Source organism: Dryobates pubescens, chromosome 12 (genome assembly GCF_014839835.1).
Source record: "Dryobates pubescens isolate bDryPub1 chromosome 12, bDryPub1.pri, whole genome shotgun sequence".
NCBI lineage: Eukaryota > Metazoa > Chordata > Aves > Piciformes > Picidae > Dryobates > Dryobates pubescens.
In genome coordinates, this window is record NC_071623.1 from 19,554,071 (window position 1) to 19,577,416 (window position 23,346).

The following is a 23,346-nucleotide window of genomic DNA, read 5'->3' on the forward strand; positions in this document are numbered from 1 at the left end:
AGCATCTCCTCTTCTGCCACTTCTCCTTGTCATTTTCCTAACTCCCTGGAGACACAACCCTTCATTACAGAGGTGCTTTATTCTGATCACTCTGTGTCTGTTCATAACCTACCAAGCCTTGGAGTGGAAAACTTGAGTTGGTAGTTTTGTGGGGAGGAGTCCACTAACTCTTGCTTCATTCACTGCAGCATGTTCCTAATTTTAACCAAACTGCTCCGTTTTGATTTTCCTAAGCTGTGGATTTAATGCCCAAAAGCTCAAGTTGTTTTCACGCCCACTCAATGAGGGCCACACGAGTGACGCTGCCTATCCACAGCAGGGAAGGCAGCAACTGTGAGGAAGGTGGGGCTGGAAGAAACACAGTCCCCAGCTCTGCACTGTGGCCTGCAGGAAACAGACTGTCATGCTTACCAGGAGATCTCCATAGGTGGGTACTGCTGTGGCAGGTCTGCAGCAGAGGAGACCTGGGCCTACTTTTGGAGTATTTTGGTTCTTCACTCTAGTAATTGGCGGTGGATGTGCACCCAGATTGTTTCTTGGACCCTTCAGGTTCCTTCAGGTTCTCAGTCACCAGAAAATGCACGGTGGGGTAAAAAACCATCTTGCTGAGATTTTCTGAGAGAGTGAGATGTGTGGTTGCCTGGACTGACCTTTTACTGGGTACCCCTTGGCACTGAGAGAGTTAAAGGTCCTTGGCACCCATCAGCCCGAGTCTAGGCAGCGTCTAAAATCAGTCCTAGACCCGCTTTATTTTTTCCTTAAAAACAGGAAATGGAGCCCTGAAGGCTTTTTAACTGGAGAGAGTGAGGAGGGGGTATACGCACTCTGCCCATACGCAGCTCTGAGCCTGACCCAGACTTGGGGGTCTCTCTCTGTGGCTTTTTTAATTTTTTTTTTTTTTATTTCTGCTTTTTTTTTTTTTTTTTTTCTCTTTCCTATTATTTTGGCAGACTTTTTGGAATGTCTGGGAGCTAAGGGCTTTGCTTCATGGAGCAGAATTCTGAAGCAAGAAAAAGAGAAAGTTATAGACTAAACCACAGAAATGTAAACATGTCTGCAGCTAAAATAACTCCACTTTCATTGAAAACACTCCTCGCTCACAATCAGACTTCTGTGTGCTATGCTCAATAAAACTGCATGCTAATAGCAACCAATTAATACATTATGTAGTTATGCTTTAAAAACTGAGACGCTTTTAATGATTTTAATTTTTTAAATTATTGTTATTGTCATTATTTTTAGTTAAGGGAGTACTGGGTTTTCTGCTTTGTATACTGCCTCTTGGCGCTGACCGCTGGCTGAGAATCGCCGGGGAGAGTGGCGGGCGATGCCCAGCGCTGTGGCGGGGACCGAGGCGCGCCCGGTGAAGGCCTCGGCTGCGCGGCGGCAGCGGGCAGAAGCGGCGGCCCGGTAAGGAGCCCTTGGCCCGCAAGCGGGAGGGACGGGACGGCGGCGGGACGGGGCGCATCGCATCTCCCAGCGTGCGCGGCTCGCCCGCCTCCCGCCGGGCTTCCCCACGAGTGCGTGTGCGAGAGTGTGAAAGGTGAGTGCCGCTGCAGGGTCAGGACACACCATCGCTGCTCCATCCCCTGAACCATTTCGGCCGGACCAGACTCCCCTATCTCTCTCCCGTCCTTCTATTCCTGTACATCCCGTTATTTATCTCGCTGCTCCCTGCACCCCTACTGCCACCTCGTTAGAGGCTAGACTTTGACTTCACGTCGGGTCCTCGCAACAACTGCACGCTTGTTCTGCTCTTGTTCCATGCGCCAGGCAGAGAGGAGACCCGCCGAGCCCGGCCCAGCCGAGCCCCCGGTAACCCTATGTCCTCCCCTTGCAGGTTTCGCTCACCTCCAGTTCCGCCTGCCCCCTCCCGCCTCCCCCTCTCCCTCTCCCTTTCCCCTTGCCCCTCTCCCTTTCCCCTCCCCCTCTGGCCTCCGATGCGGAGCGGGGGCGCCCGAGGGAGGACGCCGGGGAGTAGGGGGGCGGGGGTCCAGTGCGCCCCGGGGGGTGCCGGTGCCCGGCGGGCGGCGCGGGGCCGCCCCGACGGCAGCGGGGGAGCCGGGGAGCGCTCGGGAGCAACGGCTGCCTCGCTCGGCGATTGGAGAGAGGAAGAGGCGCACGGAGCCCGGGGCCAGCGCAATGGGCTGAGCCCGTCCCGACTGAAGTGACTCACTGCAGTCAGCAACGCCGCCGTCCCCTCTCCTGCTCCCTCACTCCCTCCCTCGCTCCCGCCACCGGCGGCCGCTGCCTTCACCCGGCGGTGCACTCCGTGCCCCGTCTCCTCTCGTCCCATCTTCCCCGCACGGGACCCTGGACTCGCCCCCTACTCCGGTAAGTCTTTTCCCTCCACGGCTGCGGCGAGGCGGGGGGGCGGAGGAGGGGTGCCGCGCGGCCGTCGGGGCCGGGAGCGGCGGGGCTAGGGGCGGTGGCGGGCAGCGCTGCCGGGCCGGGCCAAGCCGGAGGGAGGCGAGGCGGCTCCTCGCGGTCGGCGGGGCGGCGGTCCGCCTGCCCCCGCGCCGCCGCACGTCGGCAGCTGGAGCGGGGCAGCCCCGAGGGCTCGGCCGGGACGCCGGGCGGCAGCTGGAGCCGCGCATCTTCTGCAAGCGCTCGTTGCGCAAATTGGCCCTTCCCGGCATGGCTCAGTTTTAAAGCTTTAGTACCGTTCAGTTTCGAGCGGGCTGCTGTGTTTTCGTGCACCAGCATCTGAAATAATAGCATTCCCTACCCCACTCCCTTCCCCACCATCGTTTGTTTGTTGGTTTGGTTTGGTTTTGTTTTCCCGTCTCGTAATAGCGGCGTTGTTGACTGGGGAACTTTCAGCACTTGATCTGAACGAGTTAACTAATGCCTTTTTGCCTTTTTGAAAGCTGATTAGCTTCTGCTTGTAGGAAAAGCTTCAATTACCTGAGTTAGGATCTGAGGAGAGTCAGAGTCGGTTGTGGTACTTTTCCGAGTAAGTGCTGCGATACAAAAGCGGAGATCTGTTTTGGTGACCAGATGACTTCGCTGTAGAGTTTGGAGTGCATATAATGATATTTACAAAAGCTGAAGTTGAAAGTTCTGGCTAACATAAACTTCCATTCATTGCTGCCTTTTATAAGAACCCACGGTACAAGTAAAGTCACTCTTTCTTTAATTAAGTTTTTATTTGTTTTCAAAGTGTCATTGTCTGAATTGACACTGTGAGCTTCAGTTCTGAAGTGATACTTTGGAAATTACATTCTGCCATGTAATTTTAAATCCATTAGGAAAACCAGGATAGGTCTATGAACTGCACATGGAGAAATGTCACATTCCTTTGTTTTAACTCTTTAACCACTTCCCTTCTTTCACTGAAAGAAGTGAAGCAGACAAAGACAGTTTCTCACTAGGGTATGAAATGTAAACTTCAGTCAGGATATGTGCATCAGGTATGCAATTTCAAGCATACCTGATCTGATAAGAAAAGAGAAATAGATTGTTTGACAACTTCCTTACCAAAAGGAAATAAGTAAAGCAAAAAACCCACCCTAAGCCATATTTTATATTGGGCAAATATATTGTTATGTTGTTAATCTTGCCTACTTCTTAAAGTATAAAAGCAAATACATGGTGCTTTGGAATAGCAATGTCTGCTCTTCTTACACCTAGGTAGGCAAACTGGCAAACTTGCCATGAAATTCTTGGAAAGACTTTGCAAGAAAAAAACTTGTCTCCAAAAGCAATTCAGGGTTTAGAGCTTTGAACAGCATCTGTCCCCACCTCCTACAATTTAGTCTCAAAGTTAAACAAATCATATAGTACTGGATAGAGTTACATGTTACAGGAATTTTATAAATGATCTGTCAGGGTAAGTCCTAGGCATGATTAGTTGGACTTTTTGCTCCTGAGGTGTTACTCCATTTGGACTGTAACTTATGTAGCATTTGGATCTTAAAGATACATTCTAATACATACATATTAAGCATATTTTTCTTTGGATGATCTGTAAGTGATAGTGACTGTGTGGCTTAAGTCTTTCTTTTAAGCAAGTATCAACACTTTGGCAGGCGCAATCTGGATGTATGAGTCTATTAAGGAATCTGAGTGATAGGAAGCATAAGCTTAAACTATGCATTATTACAAACTCGGAGGTAGCATCTCTTACAGCAGTTATTCTCATTTGTATGTTGTAGGTTAGACCTTTTCTCTCTGAAATACCAGGTTGGATCCAACAGTTTTTACTGTTGAACAATGATTCCACCTAAGACCAGTGCTTTCACCTTTGCAGTGTGGGTGTGTCTTTGCTACCTGCTCTTCTGTGGATGGTTTATTTTCTGTGTGCAGATGGAGTTGTGTAAACAAATATAAACCACTAGGATGACTGTTGTAATCCTGTTGGTTTAAACAATGCCACATGAGTAAAATACCTGGCTACCAATGAGGCAAATCCTTCCACATTGCGCTTTCTCCAGAGCACCAGTGCTTCGCTGTCAAAATGCGAGGCTCACAGCAGTGGCTCTCCCTCTGTGGAGCACTTTATTTTGATGACTTTATTGAGGTCCCTATCCATGTACTGCAGTTTCTCCTTTTGGTTAAGGGCATTTCAGTGAAAAACACAAAAGCTTTTGCAGTGCTGATGGCATCTGGTAGCCCTGAAACATTATGTGTTAGTTTCCTTCCTTTCCTTGCCTCTGTGTTGCTAAACATTCCACGAGTTACTAGCAGGTACAAGAAAATAATTTGAAATATTTTGGTTGATCTGAACCCTTGAAGTATCTATTGGTTGATCTGAACCCTTGAAGTATCTATTGCACCATTGTTTTTCCCCCTCCATTATCAGGAAGCTTGTCATTTTCATTCAAGTGCATTTTATTTTCATTTTTTTCAGGAAAGAGCAGCTGTAAGGGCAAACCATACTTCTTTTAATCATGCAAGTAGCTCTGTGAAAATCTGTGTCCTGAACTCGAGGTGGAAGTTGTTGACAGTGGGTATGGTCAGAAAGGGCCCTTTGGGCCTGATCCGTATCAGCTAAGGTCAGCCGTGCAGGCTTAGCCTTGAGTGCCTAATGCTGCCCACTGGTTTTCTGCTCTGCAGCTGGGAGAGTAGGCCAGGGATAGGTTGTACCTTGTATGTCAGCTTTCTTGTACACTTCACTGAAAATGTGATTGTGAAAAAAATAGTTCATGCTGGCAAGATATTTTCAGAGTGAATTACGATGATGTTCTTGGGTTGAAAGAATTAACTTTTGTGCAATAACACCACGCTGTTTTTCATAATACCCACAAGTGGCCACTTTCACAGCCACTACAATATTTTTTCCTAGCCAGGCACTTTCCAGCAGTCAGGTTTCCCAGTAACGCTGAGCATCATTTTGTCTTTTGGTTGAAGGTTTGGGTTTGCGAGAATTTGTATTGCTTTGGCATTTTTGCAAGTTAATGATGTAAGCAGAGAAAATCTAATATCTTTCCTCCCGAGCATAGTTAACTAGTGTAGGTAGAAAACTGGCAAGCTAAAATTACTATGCTAAATTTAAATAGAAGAAAAAGTAGGCAATAGGAAAAAAATTAAAGGGTATATCTAAATATGGAGTTGCGGACATATCTGTTATATTTAAACTGCATTTTAACCTCTTCTGTTTATATTTAGTGGTATGTGTATCATCTGGTTGGACTTGATTGAATTCAAGAAACTGTAATTTTGCAATGAGAACCAAAGAGTTTATTCTGCTGTGGCCGTAGTGCGCATCCCCATTAATCGGCGTATGTACCAAAACAAACGTATGCAGCAAGACATTTTTGTGCTGTTTGAGAGCAGAAATGATACTTGATCAAAAGTTAAGCGTGAATGGACTTGCAAAAAGCTTGCTTCCCATACTGCTGTGGGAAGCATATCTCCTATGGACGTTAGTGGCACTTTTGCTTGCAGGGAGCAGGAGGCTGCACCGCGACGTTCATTTTCACCAGCTTACCTTTGCTATGGCCCATTCTGAAATGCCAGTTTTGAATTTAGAAAGCTACCACGAGAAGTGGATTTTTCTGGCGTGCTGCTTGCATCAGATGAAATCCCTCCTTGGCACAACTTCATTCCAATAAGAGAAAACTTATTCCAGGAACAAAATACATAGGGTGTTTTTTTAATAATGCATCATATAAATACTAAATGTCTGTCCAAAGAGAAAACAATAAACATATGTTTTCATTTTAACTGGAGATACAACAGGCTTTGATAGAGGATGGTTTGAGACTAAGGCCCTCAACTTGCCAGCCGCACAAGCTCTTCAGCTGAACTCTGGGTGCCCACTCATGTCTGGGAGGTTGCTGTTGTATGCAAGTGGCTGGAAAGCTGGGGATTTGGTTTTGAGTTGCCATCTTTGGCTTTGATTAATTTTAGCTTGGACAATAGATGATATGGTACCCAGGTGCTTAATAAGGTGCCTTTCATTACTTTCAGCATTCAAACTGTCTGCTAAAGGATGCTGTGTTTCTGCTGGTCCTTTTAGCAGGGAGAAAGCAGTAGCTGCCCAGATGGTTACACACTCTTATACTGGATATTGGTATGGGATATTAAAAAGCTGCTGCCCCTTTTAGATGCTACTCCTGCAAATGAGTATTGACTGCTGTTATGTTGCAGATCTTCTGAATTTGTCAGGTACTTTGTAGCATTGAACTACATGCACCTAATTAGCTGCTGATTTGAAAAAGACAGGTTGGCTTGTAGGGGATGATGAGCACCAGCAGGCCCGCAGTACCGCATGAGGCAAGTTAAACAAATAGGAGCTTAAATGTGGTTTCAATCAGCTCTGTTTAGCACCCAAGTTTTCATCTTTCTCCAGGAGGTCCAGAGTGAGACAGACTTGTTTTCTTTTCACCTCACAAAGTAATAACAACAGGAGAAAAATTCTGATCAAGCTTGCACCACCAGAATAGTTGGCTGCTGTGGGAGAGCAATTTGGAGTGTGAGACTGGACAGGACAGCATAGAGAAGGGGTTTGAGACTGTTGCTGTGTCCAGCACTGTCTTGGACCTACACACAAGCCTGTCTGTAATGAGAGGGGAGTGGGTCACAGCAATCACTTCAGCACCTAAGCTGCTGGCTAGGATGTTGTGAGGTGGCAGAGATTAAAGCTTTGCAGGTATAAGTGGGTCAGGAGCAGGTCCCCTTCCCTGTTAACCTCTCCTCATCCTAAATATGTTACCTACTGAAATAGTATCTTTTCCTTTTGCTTTTTACTGTGTACCACAAGTGGTTGGTAAGGGTAGTTTTGTTTTGCAAATAGTATGTTTTTAGTAAATATGCATTGATTTATTAGCTGTTCAGGTGTTTCTCATTTTTCTAGTGCGGGCAGTGGTGGCTTAGGAGCAGCAGCTTGCTGCCCTCTAAACTACTTACAACAAAATGCTTTCTGAAATCTGATTGATTTCTTCTAATTTGTAAGTCATGTAGGCTTACCAGTTTGAGCTTTTCATAATACCTTCTGGCCTTGCATTGAGTTTATTACTTTATTTTTAGCTTATTAAATGTTGATGTACACAGTGTATTTGACCTGGTTTGACTGATGCACACTTACATGTTTTTTTGATGTTCAGTAGTAGCAATACTGCATGCAGTTACTGTGTGGTTTGCTTTGATGCAATTAAATGTGTATGTAAAAATCATGTAGATTTAGCAAATTGAGCAGTGTCTTTCTGTAAATTACTCTGATTAAATGAGAGCGAAAAATGAAATATGGCAATCAATTTGCTTTAGACAAATGGCATTTCTGTCACAGCTTGTATTTTTCTGTGTAATTATAAAGGCTTTACAAAGAAAGAAATCTAGTAGTTATGCAGAAGGAAGGTCTTCTAAATAAAATTCAGTTTTCTAAGGAGGCTTTGTCAGTTCTGACTAAACCTTGCAGTAAATTTAAACCTGGTGTTTTAAAAATCTGTTTATAAAAATGGACTGCTCTCTATGGAGTTCACGAATTATACACAAAGGATTTGTAGTAAACTACTCAAGTAACATTAGTATGTTGTGTTACAACATGCACTGAGTCTAAACTGCAAAATCTGCTTGAAAAAGCAGCTGATATGCAGAGCTGTTGCAAAGCAGACCTGCTAAAAGTTCACAATCACTTTTCCAAAGAGCCGCTGTTACATTGGTTGTGGTGATGGCAGTTAGGTCTTCAAAGGCTTACAGAAAGGTTTCTTTGCACAGGCTTGTGGCCATGGCATTAAAAAAAGGTTTGCAAAAGAAAAAAACCCAAAGAATTTAATCTCAAATTAATGTGAAGGATTTAATATATAATTAAGATCTAGTTCTGTCCTGGTAGGTCTCTTGTGCCGTCGCTTGAATTTCACTACATTTGCCCAGCATGTGACGTTGGAAAGTTGTGGTAGTAGTCTTCATTTCTTCGCGACATTTCTATGTTCTCTGGTATTCTCATGTGTTTATAGCAAACAGTCTGTAACATGCTCTGTATCTTTTGTAATCAAGATAAGCCAAATCAAGTCATCTGTTACCAATATATATGCCAACATCCTGAAACCACACAAGGAGCATCTTCTTGGTAGACACAAACCAAGGCTTCATTTCACAAAAGAGATTCATCACTCTCTTCAAATGAAGAGTGTGGAGAAATCTGAACCTGACACATTGGTTCTTCTATGCAAGGAAGGCAGTTCTATGTGATGAGACTGAAAAACAGTTTTAAGAGGGAAGGATTCACTTCACCCAACTTTAGCCACCTGAAAAAATCAAGCATCTAGTTGACACTGGTTGTGTAATTCCCTCCCTTGCCAGAGGACAGGTTAATCATGCCAGTCTGAGACAATTATGATAGTCTGGGAAAGCTGTTAAAGATGCAGCCTCTGTCCTTCACCCAAGGTAGGAATTGGGATTCAAGGATCAGGTGTCTTGGCTTTCAGATGATTGGCATTGAGTGCACTGCATTGTGTATCCAGGGACTGATCCAAGCCCCAGTAACTGATCTTAGGGACACTGAAGAACAAAAACACCTCAGTACATCGGGTGAATATTTTACAGTCTGACTGGGAATTAATTTGATTGCTCACTTATTATTGTCATTTTAAAGTTGACACAGTACATAATAGTACATTTTTTTACTGTAAAATACTGTTTTGCTGCCTAGTTTTATCAACATCAATAGAAACATTAGAAATAGCAACAGAAAGTCCTTCTGTGCTTACTGCACTGCTGTCCCATTTAACTTCATTGAAAAAAAATTAAAATTGAAATATTAACCATCTTTTTATCATTAGAGTAAAGTAGGAATGGATTAGTAATACTACCTTTCTATTGAGATTCTGTCCTGCTCATGAAGGAAATGATAATATCCATGTAAGTGTTGATTGTTTTGTTTTTAACTGGTCAGATATCTCATCCTGCTCAGAAAGGTTTTACCAAACATACAGATGATACCCCTTGGTCTATACTTTGGTTAGATCTCTCAAAGCACAGCTGTGGAGGGAAACTTGGAGAGTCCAAAGGGGTTTTGCTTGACCCAGAGAACAGGAGCAGCTTTAGGGCCCCATTTGGTGTTGTGACATGAAAATTTTCCCTGCAACAAGTGCAGCTTGCCTCTGACGCTGCAGTCAGTTTCGCAGAGCAGCTCTGCAAGATCTAGCTGGAGTGAGGGTCGAGCTTTGTGTTTGTTATACTGACTTGTGATTTCCATGAGAGTTTGCAGGAAAGACGGTTGTAACCAAACATGAGCCCAGGGAGCTCAGTCTATGGTTGGTTTGCAAAGCAGTAACATGGGACAGGACATTAAGTTTGCTGAAGACTGCAGGAGTTAGGGTGGAGGGAATTAGAGCTATCTTCCTCTCCTGTCTCTGTCCACTAACGCCACCCTGTCTGATGAGACGTGCCTGGCATAAGACAGGGGAACTGGTGGGCAGCAGTGCTATCCCCTCAGATGCTTGCAGGGTTACATCCAGCCCTTGCTTCTGCCCCTCATGCTTAGTTAATGAGTGCCAATGGTTTTTTGGTCCGGAATAGGATTTATATAACTCCCTCTTTGCTGTGTTGGTTCCACAGGACTAAAGAGGAGTGAGAAGTAGTAAAAATCTATTTTGGTCACTGAAGTAAGCAGACATGACTCAGAATACTCACTGGGAACAGATCTGCTGGATGAAAAGGTGCCATTTTTACATAGTCACTTTTCTGACCATGCCCTTTAAACTCTTACAAAAATAGAATACTTTCTCTGGCACTTCTCTTGGAAAGCAGAAACCGGAGTGAGAGCAGGAATATTTGCTGCACTTCAGCCTCTGCTTTGAAACCGGACAAATTGTGTGTGAGTTTTGTACGGCATATGTAACATATGTTTAACACCAGGGAAAATAGAAAGGAGGCATTTGAATTTTGTGGGGAGGGGATTTGTGCTTGGGTAGTTTTAACATTTGTAGTGGAAAAGTGTGGTTCCTGGTTCCTGCCTGTTAACGGTTGGATGAATTCTGGCTGGCTCTCTATGCCGATTTCTGGCATCCTCATTTCCCTGCAGAAGTACAGTTCAGATCAGTAGACTCATCCGAAGCACAGCAAGGCTCCTGCTGACCGTTGACTCTGGATTCCTCTTGGACTCTGTGAGGTGAGTGGTCTAAGCTAAAAATGAGCCTGAAACCACATTGACGTAAGCTGTGAGTGTTTATGGACCTGTGAGGAAACAAATCATCACTGGCAAACAGAGTCCCAAAATGGTAGTGTTGGTTTTCACGTGAGATGCAAGTACCCCCTGCGCTGGTGGGCTGAGCCCCCATCCAGCTCCCTGTGAGGTCAGTGGAGTTGGGCTCTTCTGTGCCAGCTGCTCCAGCCAGATCCCTGTCTGTATCAAGTCTCATCTGCGTTTCATGGGAAGGATTAGCAAGGCAAATCATTTTGCAAAAAGTCACTTACAGCTGAGGAGATGATACTGAACTTTTGAGTTCCTGTCTCTTTTTGCTTTCTCTCTTTTTTTTTTTCTCTCTTTCTTTTCTTCTTTTTAATGGTTTGGTAGGAAGTTAGAGCCTGGCTGGTGCCCAGAAATTCAAAACCAGTGGTGTACTTCACCACATGTGCTTATGGATGTTCAGTACTGTTGTTCTCCTTTGGACCATTGCTCTCTCTTGAAAAGAAAAACAAGCCTGTTTTAACATATTTCCTTCTTTTCATTGGCTTTACATATCAAAATTTAAAAAAAAGCCCTATCAGCTCATAAATTCCATGTCCTCCTCCATTCCAGAATAACCCATGAAAAAGTATGAAAACTCTGAATTTCTCTTCAGTGAATGAAATCTTCACTTGCTGAAGTGACAGAAGCTTCTCTGTTGTCTTCTGCAGCAGCAGAGCTTTTTAGCCTAAGTATTTCTTCCTCATGTTTGCACTGGGTCTGAAAAGTAGGGTTTTCATGTGATTTCCTAAGGCCTTCGTTCTCCCCACTTACTACAGCACCATCGTTTTAGCACAGGAAACAAGCACTGCTTTTTCTCTTGATGAAATTTGCCTTGTGGGAACTCAGAGCATTTCTACTTTCTCTGTGTGGGCTCATCTTTCTTAGAGGAGGAGACATGGGTCATACACCTGCAGATCTTATGACTCTCTCCTGCTCCATATCTGGCTTCCTCCCAGTCCCTTGGCAGCAAGGAATCAGTGAAGATTTGCTGTCAAGGTCTCATGTTTTAATTCCTCACAGGGCTCAGTAGTTTTCTATTGCAGTGGTATCCTGAGGTGTTTTGTTTTATATTTGAAAGGCATTTTGGATATGATGACATTTACTGCCAAAGTACATCACCATTTATGTAGCAGCTCTTGCAACGAGACAGTGGATTTCAAGAGACCAGAAAAGGGGAAAAAAGCCCAACAGGACTGGGGGACTCAGGATTGTCACTAACCTGATGCTGAGTGGCTGTGAAGATAGTTTTCCCTTTTCAGCCCCACTCACATTGTGTAGCAGGGAGCTGAGACCACCACAGAGAACCTTTAAACTCTGGTTTTTGAGTAGAGCTGGTTTAGAAATTTTCTGTATTAAGAAAGCCTATGTGCTGTCTCTTACCAGCACTGAAACAGTTTCAAAGACAAACTCACCCAAGGAAGAGGCAGCATGGCAAAAAGCAGAGTGTGTTGAACCACCATCATTTACCTGTGATCAGACTGTGCACGGACATCACAACTGGGTGCCAAGGGTCCTGCTGCTCTCAGCACAGCCTAACCTAGAGGGGTACAGCTGATGGTGTGCCAGGGTTAACAGTACAGTAGGATTTTATATGCCACACAATAGTGGTTCCTAACCACTATGAACTGAAGGGCTACCTACAGTTTCTACAATTATACCCCCATTTTTTGTGTGTGTGTGCACGTATCTGGCAGGGTTGTTTTTTTTTTTGCCAGAGGCAGAGGGAATGAATGAGGAACTTAACTTCTAGGTGAACAAAAATGTTACTGTTGTGCTGCTATAATTACAAGCATTTTAAATTAGGTATTGACAGCAGTTGAGAGCCGGTTCTCGACTATGCCTGCTGGCAGGCAGTGAGATGTCTACCAACTCCTAAGGGGGGCTTTATTGCAGGCTGTGAGAATAACTCATTAACCAGTTAGTCTATGATGGTGAGACTCCACATATGGTCTGTGGGCTGCTGATGGTCTGGAAGACATTAGAAAGTGGTCTGAGAAATGGCTGCACAAGAAAGGCAGAAATAACCCCACATAAACAGATTCTCATTCCCAGGTATGTGCCCATGTCAGCAAGCCCCCCTGAGTCAGCAAGCTCTGCCAGGATATAGTTGCCTTAGTGTCCCAGTGTGAGCCCAAGTGAGTGGATCTTGAGTAATTGCACGTGAAGGGAACCTTTGCGTGATCCCATTGATGTGAAGCAAATCTTCCTCCATTAAGGGGTTTGAATACTTTGCTCTTCTTTCTTGTGTTTTTGAAGCACAGGATGGGCTAAGGGATGCTGCTTCTACATCCGTGTTGCTAGTGGTAATGAATGCTATGGGGAAACGGACGGCAGCGAGCCCATTTCCTTCACAGTGGGAGGAAAGTAGTAATTCAGGAGACCATTAAACATTAGAAATACCTCTGCGAGGTCCCTACAAAGATACACTCCATTTAGATTAAAGTCCCATAGGGCCAATTATCTTGGAAGAACATAAGAACTTAAACAAAAGCTCAGTTAGGTGTGCTGCCCACCAATGACTGAGTAAAAATGGATGCAGTGAGAAAACACTCATGTGTGTTATGAAAGTGAGAACATTTAGAGTAGGTCTGTGCAATAACCAACTTTTACTGTTCCCCCAGGATCAGCGTGCACAGGAAATATCTGTGGCATGCTTGCTTTTCCTGGAGATGACAGCAACCCTTTGGCAACCACTTTGTAATACGTGCTTGATACATTTCAAAATATTGGGCTGCTGTTTTATGAATGTGCTTTGATTTTCTGTTGCCAGAGCCTTTGTGCTTGGATTTCTACTCTTCCTGAACTTGTCTGTTCCCATTCTTACTCTGGACACTTCTCCTCTAGTGCTGTTTGGTAGCTGTGGTGGTGCTTCTGGTTTTTCCATGCTAGCACTGGGATGGAGCTTGAGGAAAAAGGAAAGACAACAGAAGTCCCTTATGCTCTTTGCATGGAAATAACCTCTATGTCCCATGCTGGTCTATTTCTGTGTAGCTGCAGACTCCTACAGGTGGAGGCATGACTTAACACTGGTTTGTGGCTGGAGGGTTAGGGCAAACAAGTTTGAAACATTTTGTTTCTGTTAATGTTTTCTAAGAGTGGGCTGAGTAATTTGCACAAGACTACAAAGCATGATGCTAGCCTGGGATTAAAGTCTGCCATTGCTTCAGCTGCTAGACCGCAATTTTAATTGGACGTTTAGCTATTTACAATTAGAGCTGAGCACTGGAGTGCCCTGAACCTTCAGGCAAGGGATTTTGAAAATGAGTCAGTTCTAAGACACTGGAGCAACAAGTTCCTTAAAGCACATGGCTGCTTGGTCTTGAAATAGCCTCTTCCATTTAACACCATGAAAGAACTTTCTTAAGAGAAGACATAATAAACAACCTGAAGTTTAATAGCTGAACATGCAAGCCTGAAAGGTTTTTAAATTCTACTTGCTTAAATAGGGATCATTAATGTTGTAACTGATAATGAGAAAAATGTTCATGCCATTAGTGGTTTACCACTTTGGTTCCTGAAGGATGAAAACAAATTCATAAAAGAGACCACAAACTGTCCATTTTCAGCCTCAGTTTAGAGCAAATGCTTCAGAAAATACGAAACCCATCATTTAACATAATAGTTTCATGTTTGTTTTTGGGAAACATGGTCGAAATGCCCTCTGAATGTGAGAGTGTGGTGATGCGGGGCTTGGTGGCTGCTGCTGAGGGGGAGCATTGCAGCTTGCTCTGGTGCAGCATGGAGAACTCCAGCGCCAGATGTCCTTGCCCCAGCACTGTGGTGGGGAACCGGCTTGTCCCCTCACTGTGAGGGTGCAGCCTCTGCCTTCCAGCCTGCCTTTGAGATTCTCATCTGGGTGGGGAAGTCTGTCTGCCTCACCTTTGCCTGGTACTGTTGCTGCGCTCAGCAGATTGATGAAGACATCCTTGGATCCTTTCTGCGTTGGCTCTGACGGTGCTGGCTGCAAGACTCATTTAGCATTTTAGAAATGGTTACATTTCTGTCTCAGCTCAGTCTGCTGGTAGACAGAAAAGGTACTGGGCCTGGGAGGTGCTCGGTGCCTCAAGGCGTTGCTGGGAGTTGGTGGACGTGGAGCAGCATCAGTGGTGGTGGTCTGATCTTGTTTAATTTGTCCATCCGTGACAGCTGTTCTTTTCTTTGAGGATGGCCCCTTCCCCTTCTTCTGCACCCCCTTTTCCCCATGGCAAACTAGTCTGGACCCTATCTGCATCTCAGGTTAGTAGAAGGACTTGTGTTGACCTTAGCCAGGACTGACTCAAAACCTTGAGAAGACCTGATATTTCCTTGTGGCCAAGCTAGGTTTGGGAATCAGTGCATTGTATTCTACTCTTGCCTTTAGTAAGGGCAGCTGGAGGCTGTAGACTATCTCTCATTATAAATACAACTACACTGGGTTTTATTGATGCTTCTTGCAGCTCTCTTACACCAACTACAGCATTTGTTCTTACGTAAAAATGGAAAGTTTCCCCAGGTCCCTCCATGAAAATGACTGATGTGCCTTATTCAAAATGAAAATCAATCAAGGAAAGTACACAGCTGGGTGAATGACAAGAGAAACAGAACGGTGCCAGGGTGAATTTTTATGGAAATTCTTTCTAAATAGTATTTCCATGAGAAGGCAACTTACTCGCAGATGTAGGCTGCATTTGCATGAAGGAGAGTGTGATGCACCACACCCTGAATCTGTCAAGGTCTATAAACTTTTCACATATTTTAAGTTCAGGCAACAGAGAGGCCATATTTAAGAAACAAAGGTTTTTTTCTTTACTTCACCGTAACTATGTTATCTTAACGGTAGAAAAATATAAGCCAGGGGAAAATGAAGACGGAGGTTTATGGACGAAACCTTTAAAATGAAAAGTAAACTTCAAATATAATTTGAAATAAAAAGTAAATTAACCTGTCAGAAAGGAAATTTTCAGTATTATGGAAAGAAATTGACTTGACCTTTCAACAGCATCCTAGTTAGAACCATGACTTGTAAGTCTGTCTGTGTCGTGCTGTGTGGTGGTCCTCTTAGTGAAGGACCGTGAGTGGCTTAAAAACTGCAAAACCTTTTCCACGTTGATGCAGTGGGATTTAGTCACATTAGCAGAAACAAGATTAGGGGGAAAACATAAAAAAAAACCACCAAAAAACCAAGAAATGAAGGATGATTGATGTGAGCATTCAAAAAATGAGAGAGGAGAAAACAAGCAAAATGGTAAAAACGTCAGCCTAGAGTTGAAACTGCCACACTTGGATCTAATTAAACACCTCTTTTGGAGATGTTGTAGTGTTCCCGGTGGGCTGGTTTCCCAATGGCCTGACTGGTTTTACTGTAGACTTACTGGCTATCAGCAGGGCTCTTGCAAAGGTTGATTTTTGAAATCTATTAGTTTTCCCTTGTTCCTGGGATTTTTTTTTTCATGTCATACCAATCGAGTTTAAAAGGTGCTGAGAGAAATTCCTATTCCTCTAAGCTGCTTTCTGCAATAAATGGGAATGCATTAAAAAAAATTTATTGATGTCTTGATAATTTTGTAATTTCTATTCTAAGAACAATAATGAAGGATTGTAATACTGATTTCATTGTTTATATAGTCATTGTGACACTGCCATTAAAAAGCTGGAGGTAGTAAAGCTGCATGTATTCTGCCATCTTCTCCAAGCTTGTCACCATTGAATAGAATATGACTGTGAATGGGTTTTAAATGCTGTAACGTCATTGTAAAGGTCTGCAGTGGATAATCTATTACAGAAAACCTTCGGAATGGGCATGGTCATTGGGAGTAGAGATGAGTGACTGCCATTTTTAAAACAGATTTGCTAAAAGGAGAAAAAGTGAAAATTATCTCAGGAAGAGATGGTGAAACTGTGAGCAAGGTTTGGTTGTGGCGTTAAAAAGAATTAGTAGATGTGCTCTGTAAGGGGTACTGATGTTCCTCCATAGCAATGTAGGTTTGTTCCTTGCGTCTCAGTCACAGCCAAGGATCCATGTTGTCCAAGGACCTTACAGAAAAGAGCTGTGGTAAAGGTGGGGATTCACCTGCCCGCAGCATGTGGGAATGCATCCCCCATCGCTCGGTGACATTAGGCAATGTCCTCCTCTCTCTGAACCTCCAAAGCTGGCATGAAGCACATCTAATAAATGGAATAAGCCATGGAAAATGCATTGGTAGCACATGCTGACATGAGTGGAACTCACATGAGAATAGAGAAAGGGATCCTGTTACCTTCTGTTCAGCCAGTGGAGAACTAGATGTTAACCCTTTCAAAGCTCTCCCAGTAACAAGAAGGCAGCAATAAAGTGCTTCTTACTTCACTGAATGTTGAGTTTAAAAGGTCTGTATAAGCATGGAAGTGCCATAGAGAAACAAAAGGATAAGTGGCTCAGGAAAAATTTTGGATGGCAATGGCTGTCCAGAGGTGGTGAATAAAAGGCTGGGTTCAACATGCTGCAGTCAATATACTCTGCTGTGCTTTCATGCTCTGCAACGTCAGAAGAACATTGGACTGAATTACAGGCTTCTGTTTGCAACTGTTTATCATGCCTTGTGTAGTTGGAGACATGTTTCACAAGAAGCAATCCACAAGACATTCTCCTAAAAAGAGGAAAAATCAGTTTACATCAATGCATGACTTCCTGCTATCTCTGGTTAACCCCCACCCTCACAACATGCCCACAAATGCACTTATGCATCACCTACTTAGCACTAGAAAGGGAAGATCACATCTTTGGGTTATTTCCCCAGTACTTTTAATTTTCAGCCCACCACAGGAATGGTGCATAGAGTATATCCAGAAAGATGTTTTTGTTCCCCCACCTTGGGTTTTAGTCCCAAGACTGCCAATTAAATTATCCCATAAATCCTCCATTATAGGTAGTAAAACCTAATTTTAGATTTCCTGCCCACTCTAGTGTCCTGCCTGATTGCTACCAGTTGGATAGAGGCACAACCTGTTAAGCAGACAATTGCAGTGAATTGACTGTTTCTTTCTGTGCCACATGTGGAGAACTTTTTAATATGTGGCATTTGGTCATAATTCTCTCTGGCTATTTTCTACCTTTTAGTTGCTCAGACTTTTTTATTCTTTTAAGGCTGAAAAGTAGACATCTGTAATTTATTCTTTTGTCAAAACATTTGTGAGAGAAAAGTTTGTTGCCCCCTGGATTAGGAAGAGTGTTAACCTGCCTGCCACCTCTAAAACATTAATAGTTTGAATTGGTTTTCATATAATTCCCATTTAATAGAAAAGTCCTGCATTAACAGAGCTAACACATTTCTGTGTAAGCTGGAAATGTTTCAGGTTACCTAACTGTCAATGCATTCTTCTCTTTCTTGTTCAAATACAAATACATTATTTAGCTACAAACAGTGCTAATTCCCTTGAGTGAAGCTTCTGCTAGCCACATTCTCATGGAGAAGCATTTATTTCAAATACAGGCTCCCTGTTTTGTTCTAAAAATAAACAACCCCTAGCTTGATAGTTTTCTTCTTCACTAAAGACAAATCATGAATAAAATTGTCACAAAAAAGAGTTTTTCATGTGAATGAGGTGTAAGTATCTGTGCATAAGTGCTTTGGTCTTTGGACAAAAAAATATTTGCATTTAGCATGGAGCACTGCTGTTGGAGAGTTTTAAGTAGTAGTCAAGACTCCGTGTGCAAGGAAAATTGAAGCTTAAAATACTATGAGAAATAAACACCTTTCTTTGGCTGTCTGCTAGGGTTATTGTTGTTCTTAACCTGGTAAAATTTCTGACTCATCCAAATCACGGATTTGGGTCTTGTAGAGCTACCTGAGTATATCTTGTACCGCCACAAAGCACTGTCTGTCTGAATGTATTTGCTGCCGGAAAAAAATGTTAATGTTTTAGCAACTCTGAGTCAAATCAGAATGATACGTGGCAATCAGCAAGGGATTTTTTTCATCTCCAGAGTAAGGTGACAGGAAGTTTCTCAGAAGATACAGGGTGCATATGTCTTAGGGGTATTTGCAGAAGGAAAAACCAGTGATAAGAGACATCACATTGAAGGAACAAATGCTGCTTTTCAGGCTAACGTAATGTACTTTCTAGTTTTGAGGATCCATCAACTGATGTGCATCCCTAGACTTCAGCTGAACCTGTTGTTGACAACCATAGCATGTGCTGGTAGTGCTCAGGAGATGGCATGAACTGTCCTTGCTGGTGGGCAGACCTGTGAGCACAGAAAGGGGTGGTTCTGTTGAGATGGTCAATTTCATTATTGTAGTGATCAGGATCCACAGGTGCCTGTGAGCTACAAAATGTGTCACTCCCCCTTTGGTAGTGCTGTCCTATGTGGATTCCCTGATGTCTTATTAAAGCTGGTCATTTTTAGCTTTCCCCTCAGTGAAGGCACTAACAGTATTTCCCTGCTTCACCTAGCTGTATGCTTCTCTCACTCTTTATGCAATGTAGTTTTTTCTAGTCTATTAACCCCTATTACATCTGGGGAAAACTGGGCAATGATTCCTAAGCTGATGGACAAAAAGGTCAAGAAACACTCATGTAATGACACAGTGTGGTATGTCAAGTCTCATTGCTTGAAGAACTAGGCTTAAAATGGAATCACTGAGGCCTCCTTGCTAAATGGATCTTCTCCACGTAGCTTTGTTTATTGCACTGTGACTCTGTGTGGGGAGATTATCATTTGCTGAGTGGTGCCTGAAGTACTGTATAGAACTTAAAACATATACAAAGACTAACAAAGAAAAGAAGAAAGGAATTTAGGCCTCCCCATCACAGCACTGGTCCTTTAATCGTTGGTGAAATACTGTATGTATTTTGCCAGTTGTATTATTTGTCCAATTTAGAAACCTGGAAATATGAGAAGGGGCGGTCACACTGGTGGTCAGAAATGGAGAACAGACAGAAAGTAGGAAACAATCTGTATGTTTTCTGTGTTGTAGTGAAGTGCAAGAGTGACAGTGCCCTTTGGGGTGCAGCTCTCTGCGAACTGCTGCTGAATTTCTTGTGTGTATAGTTTGCTGCGGAAATGACACCTTGTAGCAGAACTGTGGTGAACAATCAAAACCTTTTAAAGTCCCTAGACCATGTGCTTATAAAGAAAATCTTGAAATGTAAGACAAGTGGCTCAGTCACACCTGTATATCTGTAAACAGCTTGGGAAATAATTCTTTAAGGCAGAGAGCACTTAATTTATCTGTGGGTTATAATTCTGAAACCTTATCACGTTATGCAAGATGTCAATACTGTAAAGTATGTCCGAGCCAAATGTTTGGTATCAAACTACCAGCAACACCTTCATCTGTGTCAGGTTCCAGCTCTCCTGCCTAGCATCTTCTGTACTTCAGTGTGTGTTTGCTATAGCCTGAATTTCTAATTTAGGAGCAACAAGAAATGGAGACAATTCAATACACAGTCCAATAATGCTAGGAATTCTACATTAACTGATTTTATTGGGCACTTTCATACTTATCTCATTTAAAAATATTAGCTTTTTATACTGAGCTAAGAATTTTGCTGAATATCCAATACCATGCATGGAAATGCTCTTAATTCTAGGTATCCGACTTCAGGATTTCGACTAGGCTTGTGTGAAGCCTATGCTGTCTTGAATATGCTACTGTTACCAGAAAAAAAAATAGTCTCTGGTATGCTAAGAAGAGAGGACATGCTGGGGTTTGCAATTTTAGCATTGCAGATTCTTTATTATTAATAGATTAGTGTGGATTTTTCCAAAGACTCCTATGAGTCACAAGAGCTCCTGTTACTAAATTTCATAAATTCATTTATTTATACAACTATACATGAGGTCTTATAGTCTTTTCAGCCCAGAAAGAGCCAAGGTACTGTAAGTGTAAATGTGGTTTATTGAGTTCTGGAGATCATAAATATTTCCTTTAACATCTGATTTATCTTGAACTGTGTGCACTGAAAAAAGTGTCTCCAAATTAGCAAAGAAGGGGCATATGCTACTCCTTGGGACAACCTGTGCTTTAATGCCCAGAATGAAACTTTGGCAGAGAGTAGTTAGAATTAAACTGTCACCATTAGGACGGCTTTATTTTATGTACTGCAAAGATATTTGAGTTTTATAGGTTCATTTATTTAAGTGATTAACAGTCCAGTCTTGCTCTTGACAAAGTCTCCTGTTTTTTTCATTCCCATAGCTTCCCCAAGATGAGGAGAAGAGATAAAGTCTCAGGCAGAGGGAAATATGAGAACAGGAATTTCAAGGGAAGACATTCCCCCCCAAACATAAATTTGTCTGGACTTTACGGCAACATTTTTGTTTTGTACCATGTGAAACTATCCATCCAGATCTCATCAGTGCAAGACCTCAGTGTACAAGGGAGCCAGCTACAATGCTGCATGGAGACTCGTCCATGCTGGTAAATATCAACCAAAGAGATGCCATCTGATCAGTAAACTTACGAGCGTATCTGCTGCTACCTATCCACCAGGCACACTGGTAGCTCCAAATGTGGCTTGGTGGCCATAGGTCAGGAAGTTTTTCTTGACCTCCCAGCCATTTGATGGGCATTTTCCAGAGAGTTCTTGCTGTTACAATTAGCCTTTGCTGTAGGTGCTCACTGGTCACCCATCCTGCTCCTCCTCTGGCAACATCAATGGCTGTATGTCTCCTGCTCCAAACATCCAGAGAGAGCCTGGAAAACTGAGTGGCAATATAGCTAATAAAGAGCAAGGGCTCAGAAGGAATGTCCAATTTACTGATATCATTGAGAACTTAGTGCTTTTTTTATATCATGATGCTAGCCAAAAGAAATAGAAGAAATGTATAGCATGTATTGGAGAAGGAAGTCAGGACCAGATGATGGTCTATGTTCTGTCAATCTTTCAGAGGTGTTTACTCTGTGGAGTTTAAGAGTGTATGTGCCAGCCTGTTTGCACGCTTTGCTGCTAAATTATTTGTTCCACGCCAAGTGCAAGGAAAATACAACTACATTCAGACCCAAAATAATGCAAAACAAATGGCTAACTGTTAAGCAGATCATAATAATATGGGTTAGGGTAATTTTTCTTTATGAAGTGTAATTAAGCTATTTGAAGTAATTAATTACTTTGGATGTTCCTTATCTTCTTTTGAGTTTTACTTTTAGCAGATAGCTGCTGAGCAGTTTTTGAAACCCCGGCCTCTTTCTTGTCGTGATTGGGCTGCCAAAATTGACAGCCCACTTGGAAAACAGTTGCCTGTACTTCTTGCTGCCATGGGAAGAAACAACATTCTGAGAAAATATTTGTACTAATGTTATCTTTGTCTTTCCTTACTATCCCACCACTGCTGAAGTGAAATGACAGGCAGACATTGTTTCTTGGAAAACTAAAGGCGGTTAGGGAATGCTGCTGTCTCATTTCTTTTAACTATCATAAGAATATGAGAGTTAAGAACATTTTGAGTGATGGAGTGACAGTAACAGAAGTATTTTCAACAGTGATACTCTGAGGTTTCATTTTCCAGAAGTAAACAAAGCTGATGCATCAAGATTTACAGGTGATGGTGATAAAGATGAGGAATATTGTATCTAAAGAGGCAAAATGCAATGGAAGCAAAATATTCTGGGAAAAAAAAAATTTTGTCATGAATTAAAATTATGAAGCAACCTGAATATGTGCCTGTCTCTTGGCAGATTTGAGGCAACTTTGTCTTTGCTTTCAAAAGGTCTACATGGCTGTAGCTGGCTGTCCACTCTACTGTAATGTGATAGGGATCTTTTCATGAGCAGGTAGTTCAGAACTGCCTTTCTACTGTGTTGAACTACACGGTAACTTCTGTCATGCTGCCATGCTCCCTTTTTTACAGGCATGCTGTTTTCCAAGATAAGAGAGAGAGTTTAAAAGGCTACAGTGGTCATAATACCCTTGGGCAGCCTGGACATACAAGGCAATGTGTGTTTTTGTCGCTTTATTCTGAAGGATATAGTAGAGAGTACTGTGGCACCAAGTAGAGTATTGGTTATCCTCCTTTATCTTCTGACATGACAGCTGGCCAATGTGTTATTCCGCTTTTGCTTTGCCATCATCTTTTCTTCTTTCCTATGGAAAGCAACATCTTTTAAGAAACAAAATATCTCCTTACTTGCCTCTACAAGTAATGCTCTTTTCCTCTATTTACTTTTCACCTACTAACTGTGTTAGAGACGTGTTAGTTGAGCAAGGAATCTGCCTAAGAAATTACTCTTGGAATAATTCCCCCCCCCCCCCCCCCCAGCAATTACAAAAAATAATAGCTATGTATTTTGGGTGCATTGTTTGCCTGTTAATTCATATGAGTGCATGCAGGAAGAGCATGCTGGCAGGGGTGGGGTCATCACTCATGTTAGTTTACATCAAATTTCTAACTGGCACCCAAGGTAGTGGTTTAAATCTGTAGTCCTAAATACCTTGAGATTCAATTACCAGAAGTATCACATTTTTCCATAGCGAAGATGAGAAGAGGGCACATTTATTGGTGGCAGGAAATTCTCTGTAAGGAGTTCTTGTTCCTAAGCCCAAGTTATTATTTTTAAATCCCTTTCATTTGTTTCACAGAATTCCAGAACATTGAGTGGGTGTCCACAATCGTGTTTTTAAACACTTAGGATAATATTTGGTTTTATTCTGTATGCCTCTTTAGCACTGTTACGGATCCTACCATTGGAGGTGTTATCCCTGAGCAATTTGTGTTGCATCCTTAGATACTCACAAATGTGATTCCCTTACTGGTCTATAGGAATACATTT

The 23,346-nt window shown here is 42.8% G+C and overlaps 1 protein-coding gene across 4 annotated transcripts in view; it reads left to right on the forward strand.

The window, feature by feature from the left end:
- Positions 1-1,259: 1,259 nt before the first annotated feature.
- The window catches only part of ERG (ETS transcription factor ERG), a 145,738-nt gene continuing 123,651 nt past the window's right edge, over positions 1,260-23,346 (forward strand). For 2 of the 4 annotated variants that reach the window (XM_054166007.1, XM_054166009.1), the window contains exon 1: positions 2,226-2,334. The gene's annotated coding sequence lies outside the window, so the exon portion shown is untranslated. Of the gene's footprint in view, positions 1,411-2,170; positions 2,335-23,346 lie in introns of those variants that run through there. The other 2 variants (XM_054166008.1, XM_054166010.1) reach the window with 2 other exon arrangements.